The 24,954-nt window shown below is 30.2% G+C and overlaps 1 pseudogene; it reads right to left on the bottom strand.

Annotated features, from left to right (window-relative positions):
* Nucleotides 1–3,665: 3,665 nt before the first annotated feature.
* LOC125810471 (sesquiterpene synthase 15b-like) overlaps nt 3,666–24,954 on the bottom strand; it is a 47,979-nt pseudogene continuing 26,690 nt past the window's right edge.

Genomic DNA, 24,954 nt, shown 5'->3' with positions numbered 1-24,954 from the left:
TGGGCTCCAAAAATCTTAGTCTAGTCCTATTAAATCACAGATTAGGCCAGGCCGGCCCAACGGGCCTAGCCCATATTAACGGCTCTAATTTTCTGTAATCGGTAAGAAAATGATGTGGGAATAATATTGTATTTCTTTGTTCCTTTTTATTTGTTCAATTTTTCTTTTTTATCTATGCTTTTTTACTTGTTATTTTGACAAAGTAAGATAGAATAATTTTTTTTCCCTATTATACCCTCAATTTATTAATATCAAATTAATGTCTTTAAAAAATATAGCTAGTAAAGATCTTTGGGATCCTATCAATTAATAGAGATAAAAATGGTAAACTCACTATACCAATCAATATTTTCTTGATAGGTGTGTTAAGTCAAAATTTGACAAGTAAAAAGGGACCGAGGGAGTAATAAGTTATGTGAAATAAAAGAATGTTGTTTATTTAGAAAGTGTGGTAGTTTCTTGATACCATCAAGTTATAATCAGTGACATTAATTACTCCCTCTATACAACAATAGTTGTCCACTATGTTACTTTAGGATGTCCAACAATACTTGTCCACTTTATGAAATCAATGAGAAATAATAATTTACTATTCTTTCAATTCCTCCGTCTTAAGAGAGATAATTATGAAAAATGATGTCTACGCATGAAAGTTATTTTTGACTCTCAAGATATATATTGGGGACATTATAGACAAATGGTATATACAAAATTCACTACTAAGGAAATTGTCCCAAAATACATCATTAAAAACAAGGAAGTAAGATCAATAGGCCCTCACGCTCATTCATCAGTGTTTAGATGTGTTTGGATGATGACATGGTTGAGAAAGCGATTGATGCAACCATCTCAAAGAAAGGGAGATTTTGTAAAGTTTTCTACAAGGAATTGATAATGTGCAGAGGGTAAAATTTTAAACTTTAATTAAAGGCTGATTCTAAAGTTTTAAAAATGAAAGAATCTGAATACATTTTGAATTTTTGTTCAAGAGTGATAATTGTTTTGAATCAACCAAGAAGGCATGTGTGGTAGATCTTCTCCTTTGCTCTTTTTAATCTAAATTTGATAGTGTGATGTGTGCTATTGAGGAGTCTAAGAATTTAGACTCTACGACGATAGAACAATTGGAAGGTTCTTTATAATTCCACAAAGAAAATATGAAAAGGATAAGAAGAGCTACTGAAGCAACTTTTTAAAACTCAAGCATCCATCAAAGATTTGAAGGTGAAAAATGTTATAGAGAAAATCGATTAGGCAAGGTTGTGCGGTCCATACCTATTAATGAGGAATAAAATGCACCATCTTTTGACGAAAGCAAATCTACTCTGTTGAAAATTAGCGACCAACTAATTATTATTATAGAGAAAAATTGGCATTATAATTTCCATTTCTATAAATTGAGAGCTTCTGTTCATTTATTAAAAAAAATTCCACTAAAAATCAAAGAGAGCAATAAAGAGTAATCTATAGATTATTTTTTATAGTCTATAAGAAAATAGTGCGAGAATAATATTATGGTGAGTTGTGTGACATAAAAGAATGTTGTTTAGTTAGAAAGTGTGGTTAGTCTCTTGACACCATCAAGCTGTAAGCAGTGGTATTAATTACTTTGTTTGGATATTATATTTTTATTTGATTAGAGTATTTGATGTTGTTATTCTCTTATTATTGCTATTTAACATGAATTTTATTTTTGGGTGAAATTTTTATTTTTCCAACCGTGATTATTTAGGGTGACATGAAATTTGGTCACTCCCATTATCAAGAGCAAAAATGTTAGTTGTGAATATTTAGGGGCGTTATGACTTGAAAAATTATTGTATTTGGTTTCGTTTGTTAATTGAACCTTCTTACTTATCATTTTGTCAAATAAACACTTAAACTCGATAAAGAACAATGTTTTAAACTCCTTTCTCACTTGATCATTGGGTATATAATACAACCAACTACACGTGGTATTCCAACGTTATTTTTTTATATATCATATATTTTTTTATGACACATCAGAAATTATATATTAAAAAGATAAATAATATACAAAGAAAAAAAGTATGATTTTTATCTCTCTCTCATTGTCCGCTCTTTTCAGTTTTCACCATTTCCCACTTCATTCCTACTCACACCCTTTTCAATTTCTTCACACCCAAAAACTTCCTCAAACACAAAATTCATCAACCACTATTTTTTTGGGGATGTATCAGTAGGCAAAATTATTCATTTAACTATTGTAATATGAGTTCTATTAATTTTGAATCGATAAAATCAAATATCAAGGAAATTCCAATAAACTCCTAATAAAAAAAATATTTTTATTATATATCAAAAATAAATAGTCTAATTTATTTTTGGAATAATTTTTTTTAATAGAGTAAAATATAATTTAATATACGAAAAAGATATAATGAATAACTTAGTCCAATAGCTCTAGTAATTATTTTTATAGTAATAGTTACCAAATTTAAATTCAAAATATAATTAATAAAATTTATTTAATAAAATAAATTCCCATTAAAGTTGATTTGCCTTATCAAAATAAATAGTATAATATTTTTTTAATAAATAGGTTTTTATAGAGTAAAATAAAATTTAATTGACGAAAAAAAGATGTAACGAATAACTAAGTCAAACAACTTTAGTAATTATATTTTAAAACAATAATTTTGTAAGTGATGTGACATTACACGAGACACTATAAATGATTTAGATTGTTATTAATCTATATAAATTTGAAAGAATTTTTCTAACTCATTAATAAGCATGACTTGAAAAAAAAGATAAACCTTTTTTGATCTTTGACTTTTAGATAATAGTTTTGACCAACAAAATTAAGAAAAAAAAATTTAAAAAAAAATTCTACATTATAAATAGGGCTAGTTTCAAAAAAAATAAAAAAAATAAAAAAAAATATATATATATAAAATAAATAATAATAATAATAATAATAATAATAATAATAATAAAGTAATTAACTTACCATATATAGACATATTTTATGTAGATTCTTACAAAAAAGGGTGGCGTTGGCGTCAGCATGATGTCAACAAATGAATAAAAATAGATATATATCATTTTAAAATAAAAAAGGGGTATGACAGTAATGAGACATTAAAGGGTAACTATTTCAAGGGAGGTTTCATAGACCGTTTAAGTCTCCATGGTTCCGTGAAACACTTCACCGGCTGTGAAACTTTACCTACCCGACAGGGCTTCACTAAAATGGTATAACATTTTAATCCAAACTAGAAATGAGGCAAACTTGGTGGCGCTGGAAAGAGGAATCAAAGACCTTTAACTTAATAGGTCCGGGGCCACCTAGTTCATTATGTGCTGAGAGATATGATTGTTTGAAGTTGACCCAAAACTTAAAAACTGATGTGTGACTTGTACGGACCCCTAAACGGATCATAAGCCACCACGAGCCGCCTAGGGTCCCGTCTAGGTGACCCCCACCTTGGCAGCCTTGGACGGTTGGCCACCATGCCTTAAACGGGTCGTGGACCCCTTAACAGAGACATTTTTTAATCAAACTATTAACAACGAACATTTATGGACTTAACAAAAATATTATTTTTAAAGAAATATTTTTCTTGTTTCTTTTCTTTTGAAATTCCTTTAACTAATAAAAAAGTAAAGTTTAATTATTTTTTCTTCTTACTTTCTTTTTATCAATTATTCTCTATTATTTTCCTTATCTCCATGTAAGCTTCTTCCTTTGTGGCATCATATTCATTCATGTAACATTCAATACCAGAAGCTACATCTCCTCTTTCTATTTCTCTCTATCACATGAGCAACAACCATTAGACTAACAAGTACACAAGAGCCGAGATTGCAAGAGAAATAAAAATATAAAAAATAATATTAATATTCACTTTTAATACATATGTCAGATTTATCATAGTATTGCTATAAACAGTAATAAATAAAAAAGTATCGCTAAAATCAGTAATTATTTTTTAAATAAGCCCTCACCAACTTTTTCATCTGAAATTAATTTATTAATTATTCTCTCTCTTTATAAATGAATGACTCATAAAATGGGACATAGCTTTTTTTGGTTTCCCACCCGGTGTCCGGAGTCCACATTGGAGCTCCAACTAAATCCGGATCGCGCTTTGCAGGGCCCATTCGGGGGTGGCGCTCCCAACAGGATTTTCTCCATACCCAGAGCTCGAACCCGAGACCTCTGGTTAAGGGTGAAACACTCTCAACAGTGCACCACAAACCGTGTTGGTAAATGGCACAAAGCTGCATAAGTGGAGTCAGGATGAGGAGTTTGGGGGTTTTAAACGATTCTGGAAAAAAAAGATTGGTCGTACAGTTGTTTTGTTTAACATTTCTAGAAAGACCACCTATTTATTCGTTTACCGGGTTCAGCACGAAATCATAAATAAGCTCAATCAATGATTGCCAAGCATTTGGTTAGGACACTTTTTTTGAAAAAAAGCATCAACTCTAACGTGCAAAACATTTTCATAACCCCTTTCTTCCCTACTAAAAACTCCTTAATTTATTTGTTGGATTATTAGGAGTAATAATTAATATCTATCACATAATTACCTCACTAATAGCAAAGTTGACTCGAAATGACTTGTTCTCCTTTGCCAACTCTTTCTCCACTTCATTGTAAAAATCTAGGAGAGCAGTGTAAAAGAGTTTCATATATGGCGTTAGCTTTTCTGCAACGTTGATGTTCCACCTATTGTATATATAAAAGAGATTAACTTTTATCTACCGATGATAGTAGTGAATAAGAAAATTATATCGTCGATTTATTTCTAGAAATACATATTCCTTTTAATATATCCATATATTGTATACGCATTAGGTGGAGTCATTAATAAAATTCTTACTTACACATTATTAAATGGAACAAATCTTGTAAGCGCTACTCTAACAAATGTTGAAAAGATATTTAGTTTAATAAAAGAAGAAATTTTTTTAAATTTTGTGTCTATAAATATATCATAATATATGTATGGTTATAATATTTTGAAACTTATAATTTTAAATATTTCATAATACTTGCATGGCTTTCTCATTGAGGATAAAATAAAAAGTTAAAGTAAATTCTTCAGAATTAATTAGTAGGAGTTTGATCATAGGATTTGAGACTCAAATTTGAAGATTTTAATTTATAATCTCGTATATATTTTGAATTGATGATATATTATTGTATACCATCATTAGTTTTTTTTTCTAAATAACAATAAAACTCTCTTTCCTAATAAACTAGAAAATATTATTATTTTGTAATATTTTTCAAATTGAAATTGAATAAGCATTTGCTAATGTATTATTTGGTTTTAAAGTTAAATTGAAAAAAGCATTTGCTAAAATATCTAAATTCTAATGAATGATTCAAAGTTATGATCTAAAACATGTTCAAATGGGCTCTTAAACTATTGTCCTTTGGATGGGATGACGTATTACTTACCAGATGAGACATAGTAACTTTGTTGCCTAAATAATCGAAAGCTTAGAGCAACAACATGAAGGTCATGACTTTCACCAATCCATTCTTCATAACCATTATAGATTTCACTCAATGATTACTCAATCTCATGTTCAAAATGGTATGCCACTCCAAGCAATTGGATTGTGTTTATAAGTCCAAGCTTTTGCAAAGATTTGGAAGGAGAAATCACTAGCATTTTTCTCACTTCTTTTAGATCCTTGTGTTCCTTCTCTTCCCATTCATTGTCTCCCTATACGCGTAAATAAATAACTTTGTATATATATATATATATATTTGTGCTTCAATAAGTATTTGCAAACAGAATATGGATCAAGAGTATTTCAACTGAAAACAAAAGCATTCAATTTTTTATATTATCGACAGTACTGAACACATGTTAAAAATATTAAGAATTTTAAGGCTGTAGGGGAATACATTAGGTCATATTTATTTTTATATGTTCTCGAAGATAACTTAACAAATCCCATATTTTAAAAGGTCTTACCCGTAAATAATTTCTAGTAACTTGAAAGTGTAATTTTTTTTTTCTTTTACTCAGCGACACATAAAATATAAAATCAAACTAAAACATGGACACACTAGGCATTGATCAAATTTACCGAGAGATTAGCATAGGCAAGAAAATGGTCTCCTCAAAAAGTAGGATGATGATTGTCATGACTCCGACGTGTAATTTCGCTCTCACCACCAAATCCATCCATTTTTTCTAACTTAGTTTTTGTAGAGTTTGGAGTAGAGAAACTAAAGACGTAATAATATGCTTAATTAAGGTTTCATAACAGTAGTAGAAAGTAAGAGAAGTGAATTACATAAAGAAGTTTTTTTTAAGTTACTACTTCACACAGACATAAGCCTATTTATAAAGATTTAATTTAGTTAGGGTGCACATGAAATTCTACTACTCTCATCATCAAGAGCAAAAATTTTAGTGGTGACTGTGGACATTGAAATTTTGTGGGTTTACCAGATGTGTTCAATTTGAGTTGAGATTCTACAAAGTGACGGAGCTAGGATTTTCAAGAAGGGAGTTTATAAAATCTGAAAAAATAGACACACGAATTAGCCGAAGGGGGTTCGACTTTTGCTATATACACCTAAAAAATTATTTTAACCATGTACAAATAATATAATTTTCTACCAAAGGGGGGTTCGGATGAACCCCTGAATGTAAGGTGGCTCCGCCACTATTTTGCATGGTGTGTTCAATTCCAATTAGGATTTTTGGATACTATTCAACCCTAAACCCTGGTTCATGCCTATATAAAGGGTACTCGAATATTCCACAAATTCATAGAATATTCATAAAAAGATCAAATTTAAATCATCCTAGTTTGAGAAATACGCCACAAATGACCCTCGAATCAAGGGAAGAACAGAATTGAACCCGCACTATCTATCAATAAAATTATATTTCTTCATATTTTATTTGTTATTACAATTTATTTTCTATCACTTTAAAATTTATTGCAAACAGTGACTATTTAGGATGGCCATTATATTTGACAAGTCCCAACACTTATCGTCAAGAGCAAAAATATTAGTGGTGAATCCGATGATAGGACTAAACATGGTCTTGGATGATCCCTTTCAAGCTCCGATGAAATTGTTCCTTTGATTGATTTGGACTCGGATTACTAATATATATCATACGGTGATTTGAAAAAATTATCTAAATACAGATCTTATTTTAATATAACCTCTAAAATATACATTTGATTGTATATGGTATGTGTATGTTGTGTATATGTATATGTATGTATGTATATTATATATATATAAATATGTATATTATATGCATTAGTATGTATATATACAGTGACGCACACATGGTTTTCATTCAGGGGTTCGAATATTAAAAGTAAAAATGTGAAAAGGATGACTAAAAGGAGCGGGGCGAAAGACAAGATTAATTTTAACTCATATAACATATTTTTTCCTACTTATGTTTTGCTTTATTGAGCCTTTTTCAAATCTATTGTGCTTTCAGGAAAAAAATACAATAATTATTTTTGAGTTGTAGCAAAACTTCTTAACATTACTTTCTCCAAAAGCACTTTTGAGAATTTTTACTCTACACATAAAATTTAAACTCAAATTAGACCATGAAAACATATGTCTATTTATAAAGATTTAGAGCCTGTTTGACATTGCTGTTGGGAGACCAGAAATACTTATTTTGAGAAAATAAAACTTTTATTGAAAAATCATGTATTTGGCAATTAGTAAAAATGCTTTTAAATAGAAGTAGTAACAGTTTTTCTGTTGTTAGGAAGAAGTTAAAAATATCTGCTTCTTAAAAAAAAGCAAAAACTTATTTTTCTGAAGTCTAAAATATTCCTTTCATATATACATATTTACCAATGTATTCTTATTAATTAACATATCTCATAAGTTTGGTTAAATTTCATTTAAGAAATTTACTTTTTATAGTGAATTTTATTTTTTATTTTACGTTTATATATTATTATTTTATATTTTACATATTATTTTATGTATAATTTTACAGAATTAGAAAAAGAAGATAATAACAATATTTTTGTAAGGTTAGAAAAAAGAGAGAACAATAACAATCAAAGATTTTAACCCTCATAAAAAAGGTACTTCCTCCGTTTCACAAATAATGATCTAGTTTGACTTGACACGGAGTTTAAGAAAATAAAAAAGACCTTTGAATCATGTGGTCCTAATAAATTAATGTTATGTCAAACGTACAAAATTGTCCTTTAATCTTGTGGCCTTAAACATGCCACGTGGAAAACTGAAATTTAAATGTTACCAAAAAAAGAAAGAGGTCATTTTTTTAAAACAGACTAAAAAGGAAATTAAAGGAGGTCATTCTTTTTGAAACGGAGGGAGTATAATAGAGTGTATTACAAACTCTGTGGTGATCACAAAATACCTAGTTCTCTCTAGCTCGTATTTTCTTCATGCTTGTTAGTTAGTAGAGGTTTGTTACCGCATTAGGATTAGTAAGGTAAGACCTAGCCCCTCTTGCTTGTACTTATCCCTATTGAGATTTTTATTTCTAATAAAAGGCCGCTAGACACTTTGTCTAGTGGTAAATTTGCCCCCAAAAAAAACCCTCATAAAAAAGGTTTAATATTGATTGATAATTTAAAATGTACATTTTAATTTAATAAAAATAAAAATTTAATTAACTTTTTTATAATAGATATTTAAAATAGTTTTTCTCTATAAAATAATCTTAATATTAAAGGTACATTAATAATTATTTTTTTTAGTAAGTTGACTATCAAAAAACACTTTTACAAAAAGATCAGTCAAACACATTTTGCCTATTAAAAAACACTTTTCAAATATATTAACCAAACACAAATTATTATTATTCAAAAACACTTTTCTAAAAAGTCATTTTAAAAAAGATAATTCTAATAATAAGTCATTTTTAACGATAATGCTCTTAAATTGGTAGGGGTGATTGTGGGGTCTATACCCATTAATGAGAAAGAAAAATGCACCATCTTTCGTCTGATAATTTTAAAATGTGCCCAAATTATTTTCAAAATAAATCTGCTATGTTGAAAATTGGCAACCGGTAAATTAGTTAGGGTGCACATGAAATTTGACTACTATCATCATCAAGAGTAAAAATGTTAGTGATGACGGTAGATATTGAAATTTTGTGGGATTCTATAAGATGTGTTCAATTCGAATTTATAAAGGGTACTATATTCCCTTAAAAGACATCTCGAATATCTTACAAATTTTCATGAAATATTCATAAAAAAAATTAAATTTAAATCATCCTAATTTGAGAAATACGACACAAACGACCCTCGAATCAAAAGAGGAACAAAACTGAACTTGCACTATTTATCAATAAAGTTATGTTTCTTCATACTTTATTTATAATTGCAATTTATTTTTTATCACTTTAAAATTTGTTATCAGCCGTGACTATTTAGGGTGGCCATTATATTTGACAAGTCCCAATTCTTATCGTCAAGAGCAAAAATGCTAGTGGTGAATATTTAAGGTGGCCAAGAAATTTGATAAGTCTCAACTCCCATCATCAACAGTAAATATGTTAGTGATGAATATTTAAAATGCCCGTACAAAGTCCCATCATCAACGGTAATTATGTTAGTGATGAATATTTAGAATGGTTGTACGTAAAATTTGATAAGTCCCAACTCCCATCATCAAAAATTTTACTCAGTCGATACATAAAATTTAAACTTAAATTAAAACGTGAATACACTAGGTATTCAAATTTACTGAGAGATTAACATAGACAAGAAAATAGTTTCCCCAAATAGTAGAATGATGATTGTCACTCTGACATGTAATTTCCCTCTCGCTACCAAATCCATCCATTTTTTCAACTTAGTTTTTGTAGAGTTTGGAGTAGAGAAACTAAAGACGTAATAATATGCTTAATTAAGGTTTGATAACAGTAGTGGAAAGTAAGAGAACTGAATTACATAAAGAAGTTTTTGTTTAAGTTACTACTTCACACAGACATAAGCCTATTTATAAAGATTTAAATTAGTTAGGTGCACATGAAATTTGACCACTATCATCATCAAGAGCAAAAATATTGGTGGTGACGGTAGACAATGAAATTTGTGGGACTCTACAAGATATGCTCAATTCGAGTTGGGATTCTATAAGGTGTGTTCAATCCAATTAGGATTTTTGGAGGCTACTCAACCCTAAATCCTAGTTCATGCTTATATAAAGGATATTCCCTTAAAAGGCATCTCAAATATTCATAAAAAGATCAAATTCAAATCATTCTAATTTGAGAAATACATAAATTTCTGACGAGAGAAGAATCAAGGAATTAAGGAAAAAAATTGTACCCGCACTATTTATCAATAAAGTTATGTTTCTTCATATTTTATTTGTGATTGAAATTTATTTTCTGTTACTTTAAAATTTGTTGCAAACGATGACTATTTAGGGTGATCATTATATTTGACAAGTCCCAACTCTTATCGTCAAGAGCAAAAATGTTAGTGGTCTATTGTGTTTTTAGGAAAAAAAAATGCAAAAGTAATTGTTGAGTTGTAGTAAAACTTTTTTTCAAAAGTTGAAAACAAAACTTTCTCCAAAAGCACTTTTGAAAATTTTTACTCAATCGATACATAAAATTTAAATTATGAAAACATGACTTGGCATTCGAATTTACCGAGAGATGAGCATAGGCAAGAAAATGATCTTCCCATACAGTTGGATGGTGATTTTTCACTCCGACTTGTAATCTTCGCCTCACCATCAAATCCATCCATTTTTCAAAAATGCTTTCGTAGTGTTTGGAATAGAGAAACTAAACACGTAATAATATGCTTAAGGTTTTATAACACTAGTAGAAATTAAGAGAAGTGAATTACTTAACGAAATTTTGTTCAAGTTACTACTTCACACAGACATAAGTCTGTTTATAAAGATTTAGAACCTGTTTGATAGTATTGTTGGAAGACTAGAAATACTTATTTTGAGAAAATAATATTTTTACTGAAAATTTATGTATTTGATAAAGCAGTAAAAGTGCTTTTAAATAAAAGCAAAAATAGATATTTTGCGGTTGGGAAAAAGTTAAATGCTTTTAAATAGAAGCAAAAATAGTTTTTATGTCGTTGGAAAGAAGTTAAAAATATCTGCTTTTTAAAAAAAGCAGGCAGAAACAAAAATATTTTTCTCAAGACTAAAACATTTCTTCCATATATACATATTTACCAATATACTCTTATTAATTAATTAACATATCCCATAAATTTGATTAAATTTCATTTAATTTCTTTTTTATAATACATTTATATTTGATTTTACGTTTATATATTATTATTTTATATTTTAGATATTATTTTATGTTTAATTTTTCAGAATTAGGAAAAAAGATAATAATTTTGTTTTGTAAGGTTAGAAAAAAGAGAAATAAAATAACAATTAAAGATTTCAACCCTCTTAAAAAGGTATAAAATTGATTGAAAATTTAATTATGTACATTTTAATTTTAAAAAAATAAAAGTTTAATTATTTTTTTATAATAGATATTTAAAGTAGTTTCTCTTTATAGAATAATCTTAATATTAAAAGTACATTAATAATTATTATTTTTTCGTAATTTGACTTTTAAAAGCACTTTTTTTAAAAAGATGAGGCAAATATATTTGCTTATGAAAAATATTTTCAAATGTATTATCTAAACACAAATTATTATTTTTTCCAAATACTTTTTGAAAAGTCATTTTAAAAAGTATTTTTAAAATAAGTCATTTTTAACTGTATTGCTCTTAAATTGGTAGTGGTGATTGTTGGGTCCATAGCCATTAATGAGAGAAAAAAATGCACGATCTTTTGTCTGATAATTTTAAATGGTGTTGGTTAGACTTATGACAGCTAGGATTAGAGCAGTTCTCAAGATAACTATTCTAGAAGCAGTTAGAAGGTTAGAAAGTTGTTAGAGTTAGTTAGCACAGTAACTTTTTCCTTTATACAGACATACCAATGTAAATATGCTTTTTTAGATGCTTTCAACTTAATGAGAATGAGTTCTCCTTCTTTCATAATTCTTTCTGTATCTTCTTCATGATCCTTTTGCATCTTCTCGATGGTGATTACTCCATAAGTTTACATGGTATCATAGCTAAAGTGTTCGAGCAGGAGTTCATCAATTTGTGGTTATTCAGCTTGTGGTTGTTCAACTTTGAAGTGATTTTTTGTTGATTTGCTTATTACTGTTTCTTTTAGAGCTTCGATCTGTAATCCATGGTGATTGATGAGTCCAGTGATGCAGCAGTTGTCCCACCCCATTCAATCAAGATTGATCATCCCATGTATCTGCATCCATCAGATACCTCAGGTAGCTCTTTGGTTTCAATTTAGCTAACTGGTCCTGAAAATTATGCCATCTGGAGTAGATCTATGCGTGTTGCTTTACTGGGAAAAAGTAAGCTTGGTTTGTTGATGGGAAGCATACCAGAGACACATTTCCTTCATCTCTTCATGATCTATGGGAGAAGTGTAATGCCATTGTTCTCTCATGGATCATCAATTCAATCATGAAAGAGCTCTTGAGCAGCGTGATTTATGCCTCAAATGCATCAAATGTTTGGATTGATCTAAAGAAAAGGTTCGATAAGGTTAATGGATCTCGAATTCATTTTTTGCACAAGGAGATTCACTCTATGTCACAAGGTACACTCACTGTTTCCAATTACTTCTCTAGACTGTGTGAATGCTGGGATGAATTCGACGCCATAATGCCTTGCACAAGTTGTAACTGTCCTGAATCTAGGAATTACATGCAACATATTGATTATCAACATTTACTTCAGTTTCTCGCTGATCTAAATGAGTCATATTCCCCAGTAGGAGTCAAATTCTTATGATGATTCATACTCCCTCTATCAATCAAGCTTATTCTATGGTGATCTCAGAGGAGAGCCAAAGGTCTCTTGGAAAATCAGTACAAAACCTTGATATTAATGAAGGAGATACTTTTTATACGAGCAAAGGAAATTTTAAGCCTAATTCCGGAGAATGAAGGGTGCAATTTAGGCCAACTTCTAGTCATGGGCATACTGGGCACACGAGGTCTGGCTACTACACATGTTCAAGCTCTGACTCTAGGTCAGGCAACTCAGGCAAGACCTCAAGCTCTAGCTCTAAACACAGAAAAAATAGTCATCTATAGTGTGATTATTGTCACTACATTGGTCATACTAGCGATCGATACTACCAGCTGCATGGATATCCTCCAGATTTTAGACAAAACTCAAGGAAGAAGTTTAACTCACACTCAGTTTCATCATCAGGATATGGAAATGCTGTCAGATATATCTCTGGTAATGCATTGGGTGTAACTTCCTCCAAACCTACAGGTGCTTATGTACAACAGTCTAGATCTTCTCAGATCTCTCATCCTAGTGCTCCACACTTTACTCCTGAGTAATACAATCAAATTATGCATATGTTTGGACAAAATAGTAAGACTAGTGGTACTGCTCTATCTGCAGGTATGGTTAATCCCTCTAACCAATGGATAGTAGACACAGGATCAACCAATCATATGGTTAGTGATCATAGTCTACTATCCAACACTAGATCTCTTCTTAATACAGGCAAAGGTAATGGTATGCTACCTACTGGAAACACAGCTAAAGTGAGTCACTTAGGTTCCTCTACAGTTTTGGGAAGACACGACATACATCATGTGATGTATATACCCGAGGTTCAACATAACTTGCTATCTGTGTCAAAACTTACCAAGGAATTGAACTGCTCAGTCCATTTCTATCCTGATTTTTGTACTTTTTAGGATCTCTTCAGTGGAAGGGTGAAGGGGACTGGTAAACATGTCCAAGGTTTGCATGCAGTGAATTCTCCATGCCTGAATGCAGGACATGTCAAGCCTTAATGCATCAAGACTAGGTGTCATTTCTTAGTAGAGAAGTCTAAAAATAATATAGGCATAGATCTATGGCATAAAAGATTGGGCCATGCTCCCTTAATACTTTGAAGAAGTTGAAGAATTTGAATTGCTATGTTGACAATGTAAACTTTGATCACAAACATTATAGTGTGTGCCCTTTGGCTAAGCAAACAATAATTACTTTTCCTCTGAGTACTTCACAGTTTGATGCTTGCTTTCATATTATTCATGGTGATGTATGGGGTCCCTATAGGGTACCTACTTATGATGGGAAGAAGTATTTTTTAACCTTGGTGGATGATTATTCTAGGTATACCTGGATATTTCTGTTAAATTCCAAGCCAGAGGTTATTGTTGCCTTGACTGATTTCTTGCTAATGATAAAAAATGTCCATTCTGCAGTCATTAAGATTTTGAGAACTGACAATGGTTGTGAGTTTTTTAACTCTTAAGTTTCCAGCTTACTCAGATCCATAGGGATATTGCATCATAGTTCATGTGTCTATACTCCTCAACAAAATGGAATTGTTGAGAGAAGACATAGGTACATTTTAGACACTGCTCGAGCCATCAGATTTCAGGCCAGTGTTCCTCTCAGGTTTTGGAGGGATTGTGTGGCTACTGCAGTATACTTGATCAACAGGTTGCCCTTTCATATTCTTCATGGTAAAGTACCAGTTGAGGTTCTCTCTAAGAACTCACCAGATTTATCTCACTTGAAAGTCTTTGGTTGTCTGGTAAATTTGTACCTAGGGTTGTTCCAGCTGTTTTCCTTGGTTACTCCTAAACTCAAAAAGGCTACAAGATGTATCTCCTTCAGGAAAAAAACATTTACTACTAGTCGAGATCTCGTGTTTAAGGAAGATGTATTTCCCTTCAAACACTTGTCTAATTCATTTCCTCCTGTATTTTCTGCTCCTTTATGTTCCACTCAATACTGTCCAGCTGATCCTATATATGTTCCTCATGATCATGATTCCTCTCTAAGGGAAGATATAATTCACTACAAAAGGAACCCCAATTATCAACAAAAAAATTCGTTGGTAAATTGATCAAATTGGTTGGCAAATTGAGTAACCAATCAAATGCCAACTTATATTAATCCGTTGCTAAAAGGCTCGTCGGTAAATATTACCAACTGATTTTAATTTGTTGGTAAACTTACCAACCAAAAATCAGTTGGTAAACACCCAAAGATGTTACAAAATTTTGAAACATCGCCCTGAAATTTCCGTTGGTAAATTCACCAACTATTTTTTGGTTAGTATATCATTAGTACCTTTACTAAAGAATTGAAAATGAGTTAGTAAATTATTTTTCTTCATTATTCGATTTCGTTGATAATTATAGTAACAAATGTCTGATAGTAAACTTTTCCAGATACATTGGTAATTGGTTGGCAATTTTAGTAACTGAAAATTTATGTTGGTAATTTACCAATAAATTTTAAAATACTTTTTTTGTTATTTCCCATCCGGTGTTCGGTACCCACATTAGAGCCTGACTAAATCCGGATTCACGTCGGGCAGTCCCACATTGGGGGCTAAATCGCTCCCTAACAAAGACGACTCCGTACCCAAGAGGAATCGAACCCGAGACCTCTTGGTTAAGGATGGAGGAGTACTTACCACTCCAGCACAACTCTTGTTGGTAATAAATTTTAAATACGTTAGTCTGATTATTTGTTTTTATAATAAATTTACTAATTGATTGTTAGTTTGTTGTTTGTTGGTAATATATCATTCAAGTTCAATGTTAGGTTTGTAATTGATTGACAATATGTTCAAAATATTATTAACTAAATGATTATTCAAAGTAAAATATTTATTAATTTATTGCATTTAAAAATCTAAGAGCACGAATATAAATCCAAAAATATTAATATCAGTTTTATAAATCATTTGAATGAAACAATGCAAAATCTATGATAACAAGTTAAATTAATATCAATATGACACATATCATTATATCAAAAATTCTAATTTGAGCACGTTACCAAAAATATTGACCAAATCTAAATTTTGGCCAAAACTTAAAAGTTAAAATGCCTAACAACACAAACTAAACATGGAAGCCTCAAAACTTGAACCAACCATCCTACTAGGTATAAAAATTACCTTCCGAAGCTAATCGCGCTGACGGAATTCTCATCAGAGCACGTTTACGAAAAATGTTAAGCAAAGTCAAATTTTGGCCAAAAGTTAAAAGTTAAAACGCCTAACGTTACAAACTAAATATGAAAACCTCAAAATCCGAAAATGACCTTCCAAAGCTAACCGCGTTGGCGAAATTCAAATTTGAGCATGTTTCCCAAAAAAATTGACCTAATTCAAATTTTAGATAAAAGTTAAAACGCTTAACGATACAAACTGAAAATAAAAGTCTCAAAACCCGAACAAACCATCCTATGAGATCAAAATTGAACTTATATGGCTAACTGCGGTGACAAAACTTCTATTCGAGCATGATTACCAAAAATATTGACCAAAGTGAAATTTTGGCCAAAACTTAAAAGTTAAAATGCCTAACGGCACAAACTAAAAAACGGAAGCCTCAAAACCCGAACCCTCTATCTTATTACATCAAAAATGACCTTCCCCATCTAACTGCACTGATGAAATTCTCATCTGAGCACGTTTATCAAATTTATTGACTGAAGTTAAATTTTGGCCAAAATTTATAAGTTAAAACACCTAACGGCACACACTAAAAATGAATGCCTCAAAACTCGAACCAACCATCCTATTAGATATAAAATGACCTTTGGAGTTAATTACGCTGACGAAATTCTCATCTGAGCACGTTCACAAATATAGTGACCAAAGTCAAATTTTGGCCAAAACATAAGATTTAAAACACGTAAAGGCACAAACAAAAATCGGAAGCCTCAAAACTTGAACCACCTTCCCGTTGGATAAAAATGACCTTTCGAAGCTAATGACACTAACAGAGTTCTAATCTGAGCACGTTTACCAAAAATATTGACCAAAGTCAAATTTTGGCTAAAATTAAAAGTTAATACGCCTAACGACACAAACTGAATATGAAACCCTCGACACTAGACATTGATTTACCAAAAAAATTAACTTCTATTGGTAAATTTACCAACTATTCAAATATAAGTTAGTAATTAATAATTTACCAATAAATTTTATCACAGTTGGTAATAGTTACTATTCAACTAAACATTCATATGTAATATTACCAACTAATAATTAATATGTTGGTAAATTTTACCAACGGATTAATGAACGGTTGGTATATTACCAACTATTTTAATGATGTTAGTAATTTACTAACTACAATCTTTAATCGTCGGCAAAATTTCCAACTAATTGGATATTGGTTGGCAAGTTTACCAACAAATTACATTTCGTTACTAATTTACCAACACATTTATATTTGGTTGGTAAATTTAGCAACACAATCTTGCCGTTGGTAAATGTTTGGTTAGTAATTCATTGGTAATATGTTAATAAATTATACAAAAAAATTTTTGTCATATTTACCAATCAACTAGATGAGCGTTGCCCGTGCTATGCACGGGCCCAACGTTTAAAATTTTATCATAATTTTACTTCTGTTTGATATCTGGGGTCCATCAGTGTTCCAAGAGAGTAGAAGGGGTTGCAATACACAAAATTCAACAATACCAAAACAACTCACTTTACTCTTGAATCTAGCCATAGCTACACAATAATAGGGAAAAACTAAAAATAACAATCAAAACATCGAAAACTCTAACTTTATCTGGGATTCAGTGATTTTCCCCAGTAGAGTTAAAAGGAGTTTGCAACAAAACATAAAATTATACAGTAGCAAGACAATACATTTCACCAAGATTCCTTAACCAAGATGAAAATCCCCTTCAATACTAAAATGTCATTTTGGAATTAGTTCCATACATACGAATACATGTTAGCCATAAAACATTGTGGCTACTTTCCATGTACATTTCGATTTCAAACAATACCGTATTTATAATGGATAAACACATTATAGCTGCCACATTTGTTCATTATATATTCAGTGAGATACTTACATAGTTTAACATTTTCTTATGTGGGAGTGCTAATTACATACATTTACATAGCATTTTAAATTAGACAAAAACAGATGCATCTTTCATGCTTGGATTTTCTGGATCATCTTTGATCAAATCACCTGTTACATTAAAATTGACGGATTAAATTAGACAAAAACAGATGCATCTTTCATGCTTGGATTTTCTGAATCATCTTTGATCAAAATCACCTGTTACATTAAAATTGAGGGATTAAATGTCACAGAATCACATAATTTAAACAACATAGAATGAGCATGATGAGAAATAGTGAAACAAAAAAACAAAGCCAAATGTTTAGAACTTAAAGCATGAATTACAAATGTATGAAATGAGATCTAAGTTAAAGATTAATATTATAGTAAAAGATTGGAAAAAAACAGTTAAGAAAGCATAGTGACAATATGACCAAACAAACTGGAACAAAGCTCAATAGGCTTAAAAAATGACAATACTCATCTAAGATTTTAACCCATATAGGCGAAGAAAATCTTGTTAATTCATAAGATACAACTCAAACTATATTATATATAAGACAAAAGGAGCATTATTCATAAAGAAATTGATTCAAAATTGTGACGGTAATGTCAAAGGATTAATCAATCTGGACAAAAAATTATGAATTTTTTTTAATTTAGTTTAAACTTGTGTTGGAGAAATTTAGTTCAAGAGATTCACATGTAGATCTTGAGCAGATACTATATGGACATATGATCGCGACTGTAAGAATCTCAAGTATCGATCAATACCTAGATCCACCACATATTCCCTGAAGATCTGAAGTTGCAATCCCTATTGGTTCGATTTCAGAGTTACAAGGCCGGGAACATTCAGATGACTGTTATTATGAAGCTGTGTAACCAACTCTCAGATCACTTTGCTTCTTACTTTTATGGTATCGTTGAATAGCCACACCGGAGAACAGACTTAGCCCAATTAATTATTTTAATTGTTAATTGATTCATAGATATAACTGACATGCAGCATTTTGTATCAAAAAACAAACGCTATATAAGTAGTACGCAATTTTACATACGCCGTAAATTTTGTTATAAAAGATAAATTTTTAACTAACCTGCTATTATAGGAGAAAATATTTTCAATTTCTGCAAAAGAACAGGAACATAAGGCATCCACATAGCAACATCAAAAGCTTGCAAACACGGCATACACTGGCAGCAACAAAAGAGTGCAAAAAATGACTGTTTCGAGAATCACAACAAAAGTGTTTCAACTGCAATTCAAAATAATCAAAGATAATGTGTCTAGACACTGAATTGAATTCAAAGAAAATAAACACAAAGAGAAGTAAATCCTATTTATGTTAGTCAATTGGAAAGATGAACTTTTAAACACTGTACAAAATAATTGAAATACCTTTTAATTCTTTTTCATGGGAGGATTTTTCATTTCCATGCTTGGATATTCTTTTTCCCCTGAACTAAGATGTTCAATTGTGCGCTTTTTCGCATCTGTAATATTGATTGTCATAGATGCCATTGATTTATGAATCACATCTTGTTTCTCCAAGTAAGACAAAAGGGATAATTTTTGCATTGCATCCAATTTTTTTGTGAATAGCCTTTTTATTTGAATGTTAAATATCTTGCCGTTCAATTCATCTTCCACATTTTGGAGGGATAATGTTTCTTTCTGGAAAAATGGAAAAGAATGATTAATAATACAAAATCATTAATAGTTTATATATTATATATATAATAATAAGAAATAAAGTGAACATACAAATAGAAAGAGATTCGATATTTTTACCATAAAAGAAGATGTTCAACAACAATATCATATGCAACGATCATGAATTTTCAAATAAAAAAAAGTGGATGAGGAAAGAAAAGTGAATCACAAAAAAGATACTAAGTTTCTTTTTAAAGGAAAATCAATATCTCTATGTTTATGTATTTACATCTGAACTCAAATTCAATATTAAAGGTCTTTCAACTAATCAGAGCCACACATGTAGCACTTCTAAAACGGTGATGCCTATTGTGGTAGGTGCGCATGACAGCTTAGGCATAAAGTTCTCAGCCAATGGGTAACTATGTGAGATGTTATAAAGAAAGTTAACTGTAAACAGACAACAAAAAGTATAAGTTGGGTGATTCACGAGATATTTGTCTATTGAAGGTAAGTTTCCATTTCCTCATCATTTATAACATTCTATGCTATTTGATAAGGAACTGACGAGATATTGTTGGAAAGCGGTGAGCTGAAGTTCTTCCTACTATAAAGGTCTTCACAACTTACATTATACAAAATGAATCTTTATTACAAATTTTCTTATGCTAGAATTCTAAGCCTATAGAGCTATAGTATCCTTTTCAAGTTAAGGAAGTTATATGTTCACTTAGTTGAAATTCTTACAAGTTAGATAGTATATTTTTTACATAATTAAAGAAAGTAATTGGCCATAATTTAATTACATATATACATATATGATTAGTAATCTAAAAATAAGTAACTGATAATTACATATTATCACACGCAAGATAAGATTATAGCCTACTTTATAATGTAGGGTAGATATTTTTAGGATTACTACTTGCGATGTTATTATGTGCATTTAATTTAGACAGTAGTGAGTTAGAACATTTCATTGTAGATTCCTTTAATTGTTACAAGCCAGCAGCAGAGTTTATAAGAAAATACAAAATCAAAACAGGTTTTTTGTGATTATTTGGTGAGCCAAAAGTAATATGTACCTTGACGAAGCAAATTTCATAAATTTCTTCTGAAGTGAGGTGCAACATTTTCTCTGCAATTTCATCTGAAATAATAGCTGTTGCAAAACCGCTGTTGTCCTTAATAGTAACTTCAAATTGACATCTGTTTTGATAATTAATGAAAATATTTTAAAATAATGGTTAGTTAAGACATTTATTTCTTTGAACAAACAAAATAAATAATCTTAATTAGTTATTATTAATTAATTTTGTAGAAGAGCAAATATACCTAGGAATAAGATGTGTGGATCGGTGACAGCTTGTGCAGTATATTTCCCTTCGCACATTATATCTCGTGAACAATTGCTTACAATTTGAGCATGCCAACACACTAAAGCGTTGATCCTTACTTGCAAGGGACAATTCAGCCTCAACATTAAATACTTGTCCCTTCAAATTGAATATACCAAATATTATTTTTTACTGGGAAATAAAAAAAAAATTAAAAATAGAATAATATAGTTGTTGTTCTCACTGGAGGTTGTGCCTGGATGTTAGCCACAGATATAACTTCATCCTCAAATGGAATCAACATAATAGAGCCTATTGGAGTTGTACTTTTCATCTTATAAGAAACAAGCTTTGTTTCAATTGTTTTGATCCTATAAACAAGTAAAAATACAAAAAATTATTAATATTAGCTCATCCAAAATAAAAGAAATAAAAGTGAAATTTCAAAACTTTGTGATTGTAAGATTAAAGATGTTTTTTATATCTCAAAATATTCTGAAATTTCGATGCATTAAATAAAAATGTATATTACCACGTCCTTAACTCAGCAGCTTGGGGATATGGAGGATTGATTTCAATTGTTGTATTGAATTTGCTCGTCAAACCAACAAATCTATTCGACGTTCCTATGTGCATTTGAATATGTCATTTTAGCTTTCATCATGTCATCTATTTTTCAATAAAGGAAAAAATAAATTTATTTGCACTTTTACCTGAGGATGATTTCCCAACTTTCCTAGCAAGAATGATCGGGTAATCATGAAGTTGGTTGAAAAGTTTAACTCCCTCATGATCAATAAAATCCTCCCAAAGTGTCAGTTTTGTTGGTTTTTTCCTGCATATGTTTTGAAGGATGTTTTCAAACATTAAAGTTGCAGAAGATATGTGATATTGTAAAAACATTATAAATAATAAAATTCAAATCTGATTATTATCAACAATACCAGCATTTTTGTGCTATAAAAGTCAAAATATAAGATTCATGAACAAAGAAAAGAGTCGAGTTGAACAGCGAAATTGATGAACTTTTTAATCTATCAAAGTACTACAGGTATTCAAAGTGATTGAAAATTGAGATTCACAGACACTTAGTCTCACTGATTGGGGATTGTGAAGAAAATGATGAGATGATATTTGTCTATGATTACATAGCTAATGGGTCATTGAGAGAGAACCTTTACAAGCTCAATAAGCTACCCTTATGATGGAAGCAAAGGTTGGATATTTGTATTGGTGCAGTTAGAGGTCTTTACTATCTTCACACAGGTGCAAGGTACACTATCATCTATAGGGATGTGAAAACTTCGAAACTTTCATGGTTATGGTATTTTTACAGAAGCTAGTGGAATGAAGAAGATGAACAAGAAATAACATAAAAAGCAAATAAGAGACACATAGATACAACTATTAGAAAGATAATTTCAGATTATGTTTTTTAATATTATTATTTCTTTAAAACAGAGACATCATTATCATATCTTATCATTTTGTTTTGGCCCATCTAAAATATCTTTTTCTCTGCAAGAAAATCTACACTTGATGTTATCTTTATATATTAATTATAATAATTCTATGTTAAATATAACCTTCAGTATATAAAGTCATATGAAAGCTGTATATATTTTGGAATTTTGTATTATTATTAGCATCACATCAATTGAGTAACAGTACACACTACTACAAAAAAATTGTAACCTTTTGAATTAATCTTAAAACACTATCAACCAAAAAGAATCTTTCTTTGAAAACAACTAATAAGATATGAAGATAAATGACAAGAGTAATATTGTATATATACTTACAGCTTGTCTATGATAATAAACTGTTGAATTAGTTTTCCAGTTACAGTCTTTGTTGAAGGACTATTCAATCACATTACTTTAACAAAAGAGAGGGAAAGATGCACAAACAAACCAAAAAAAAAAGAAGAAAGAAGAAAAGACAATCTTCGCAAAAATAAACAAGAACAGTCCTAAAACTACAATTAAACTCTGAAAAAGTAGTAACCATTTGGAGAAGACGACTACAAAGACAAACTATCAACCAAAAAGAACCTTTCTTTGAAAACAAGTAATAAGATATGAAGATAAATGACAAGAGTGATATTCTGTATATACTTACAGCTTGTCCATGACAATAAACTCTTGAATTCGTTTTCCAGTTGTAGTTTTTGTTGAAGGACTGCCATTAATGACAATGGCGAGTACATCTTGCATTAAACAAAAATAAAGAAAGAATAATTAGATCATGAGAAATATTCTATTGTAGTAACAATGGATTTTATGTGAATAATAAGAATAATTAAATAAATTTATAAATACCAAATTCAAATTCTTTGGGTTGATACTCAAAAGTGTCAAATGTGGTAAGAGTTAGTCGTGTTGGTGGTGGTAATGGATCCTGTGGAGGTTTGACCTCTTCAACTGGTTCAACAATGGTGTTTTTATCAAGTGTCCAAATGAATTTGTTAAGTGAATTTTCATATCCAAGAGGTGGTACTTTCACATGTGCAACAGATACCAAGTAAGTCTTGAAAGGAGCAAATTCTTTTTCAAAATATGTTATATCAGTACTGTAAATAGTGGCCTGAACTTGATTCTCCTGTAAAAGAATTTGTAAAAAGTTTGATTAGTTGTGTAAAATTTAAAAGTTATTTTATTATTTTTCATATTATTAAAGTAAAAATATAAAATAATGGATTATTTAGTTAACTGAAGTAAAGTTACGATTTTAAAATCAATAATAAATTAATAAAAATAAATACCTCTTCATCTTGCAGAATTAAGACTTGGTATTTTGTGGTTTTATCTTTGTTGTCCCTTGGTCGACTTTTATCAACAACTTGGACTTTACATGTCCAATCTTTAGTATCGGGAGTGATCATATTGATGGTATATCTTTCCGCCATGTTGAACTATCTGCAATTAAAATACATTATAAGAGGATAAGCTAAAGGTAAATGTATAATGAAAGCAATATTATAATATAGATAAATATAAGGAAGTTGTATATGGGATTTACCATTGTAAATTAAAGCACAAAGTTCAAGAAAAGGCCTTTTCAATGATTTCATTGTAGACAACATTATATGTCGAATGATCATCATTTTCGTCAATTATAGGTGGTCTAATTAATACTTTGACATTGTGAGAACTTGTAGCTCTTGATAAAGCAACATACAATTGTCCATGAGAGAAGACAGGTTCGCGTAAATATATACCAACAAAATCTAATGTCTGTCCTTGAGCTTTATTTATAGTCATGGCAAAACATAATCGTACAGGAAATTGTGTTCTCTTAAAAGGAAGAGGCAATTTTTCATCTTCTGAAGTCATGAGTGGTATTCGTGGAATAAATACATGTGTATTTTTAAAATCACCGCTAGATATTGTTGCACTAATAACATGAGGTTTAAAATCATTACATATTAAGCGTGTCACATTGCATAAACCTTCACAAGGATTTAAATTTCTTAATAACATAATCGGACAATTTTTCTTCAAAGTTAATTTGTATGGAGGTAAACCAGTAGGATTTAAAGTGTGTAAGAAATCTTCATATTCACTTTGATCTTTTGGATCAATAGTTTCATCTATAGCAATATACACTTTTTCAGTGTTTGGAAATTGAGAGATCAACATGTCATTTATTTCATCAACAAAATCATTTTTAGTTGTTAGAATAGCACGAGAAGTAATAAACGAAGTTTTTGTACAACATGTGTATAAATCAGGATAAGTATTTCTAAAGAGAAGATTTAGAGATTCTTTTTCAGAAGTAAAAGGAATTATGAGGGAATGAGGAATTTGAATTTTTCCATGGTCATTTGTTTTTTCTTTTCCATCACCAATTCTCATTAAATATTCACAAAATTCAGGATCTTTAGTTGCACGCATATTCTTCGATAACTGTAATTTTTCAAGTTGATTCCAAATTTCAGAACACAATAAGCTTTCACGAATAAAATCTTCTTTTTTTCCACTACGAACAACCGGAAGAGTTTGTCTGAAATCACCACTAAAAACAACTATTTTACCACCAA

The sequence above is a fragment of the Solanum verrucosum genome, unplaced genomic scaffold, assembly GCF_900185275.1.
Source record: "Solanum verrucosum unplaced genomic scaffold, falcon-dt-bn FXZP01000118.1, whole genome shotgun sequence".
NCBI lineage: Eukaryota > Viridiplantae > Streptophyta > Magnoliopsida > Solanales > Solanaceae > Solanum > Solanum verrucosum.
This window is presented reverse-complemented; position numbering and strand designations above follow the sequence as displayed.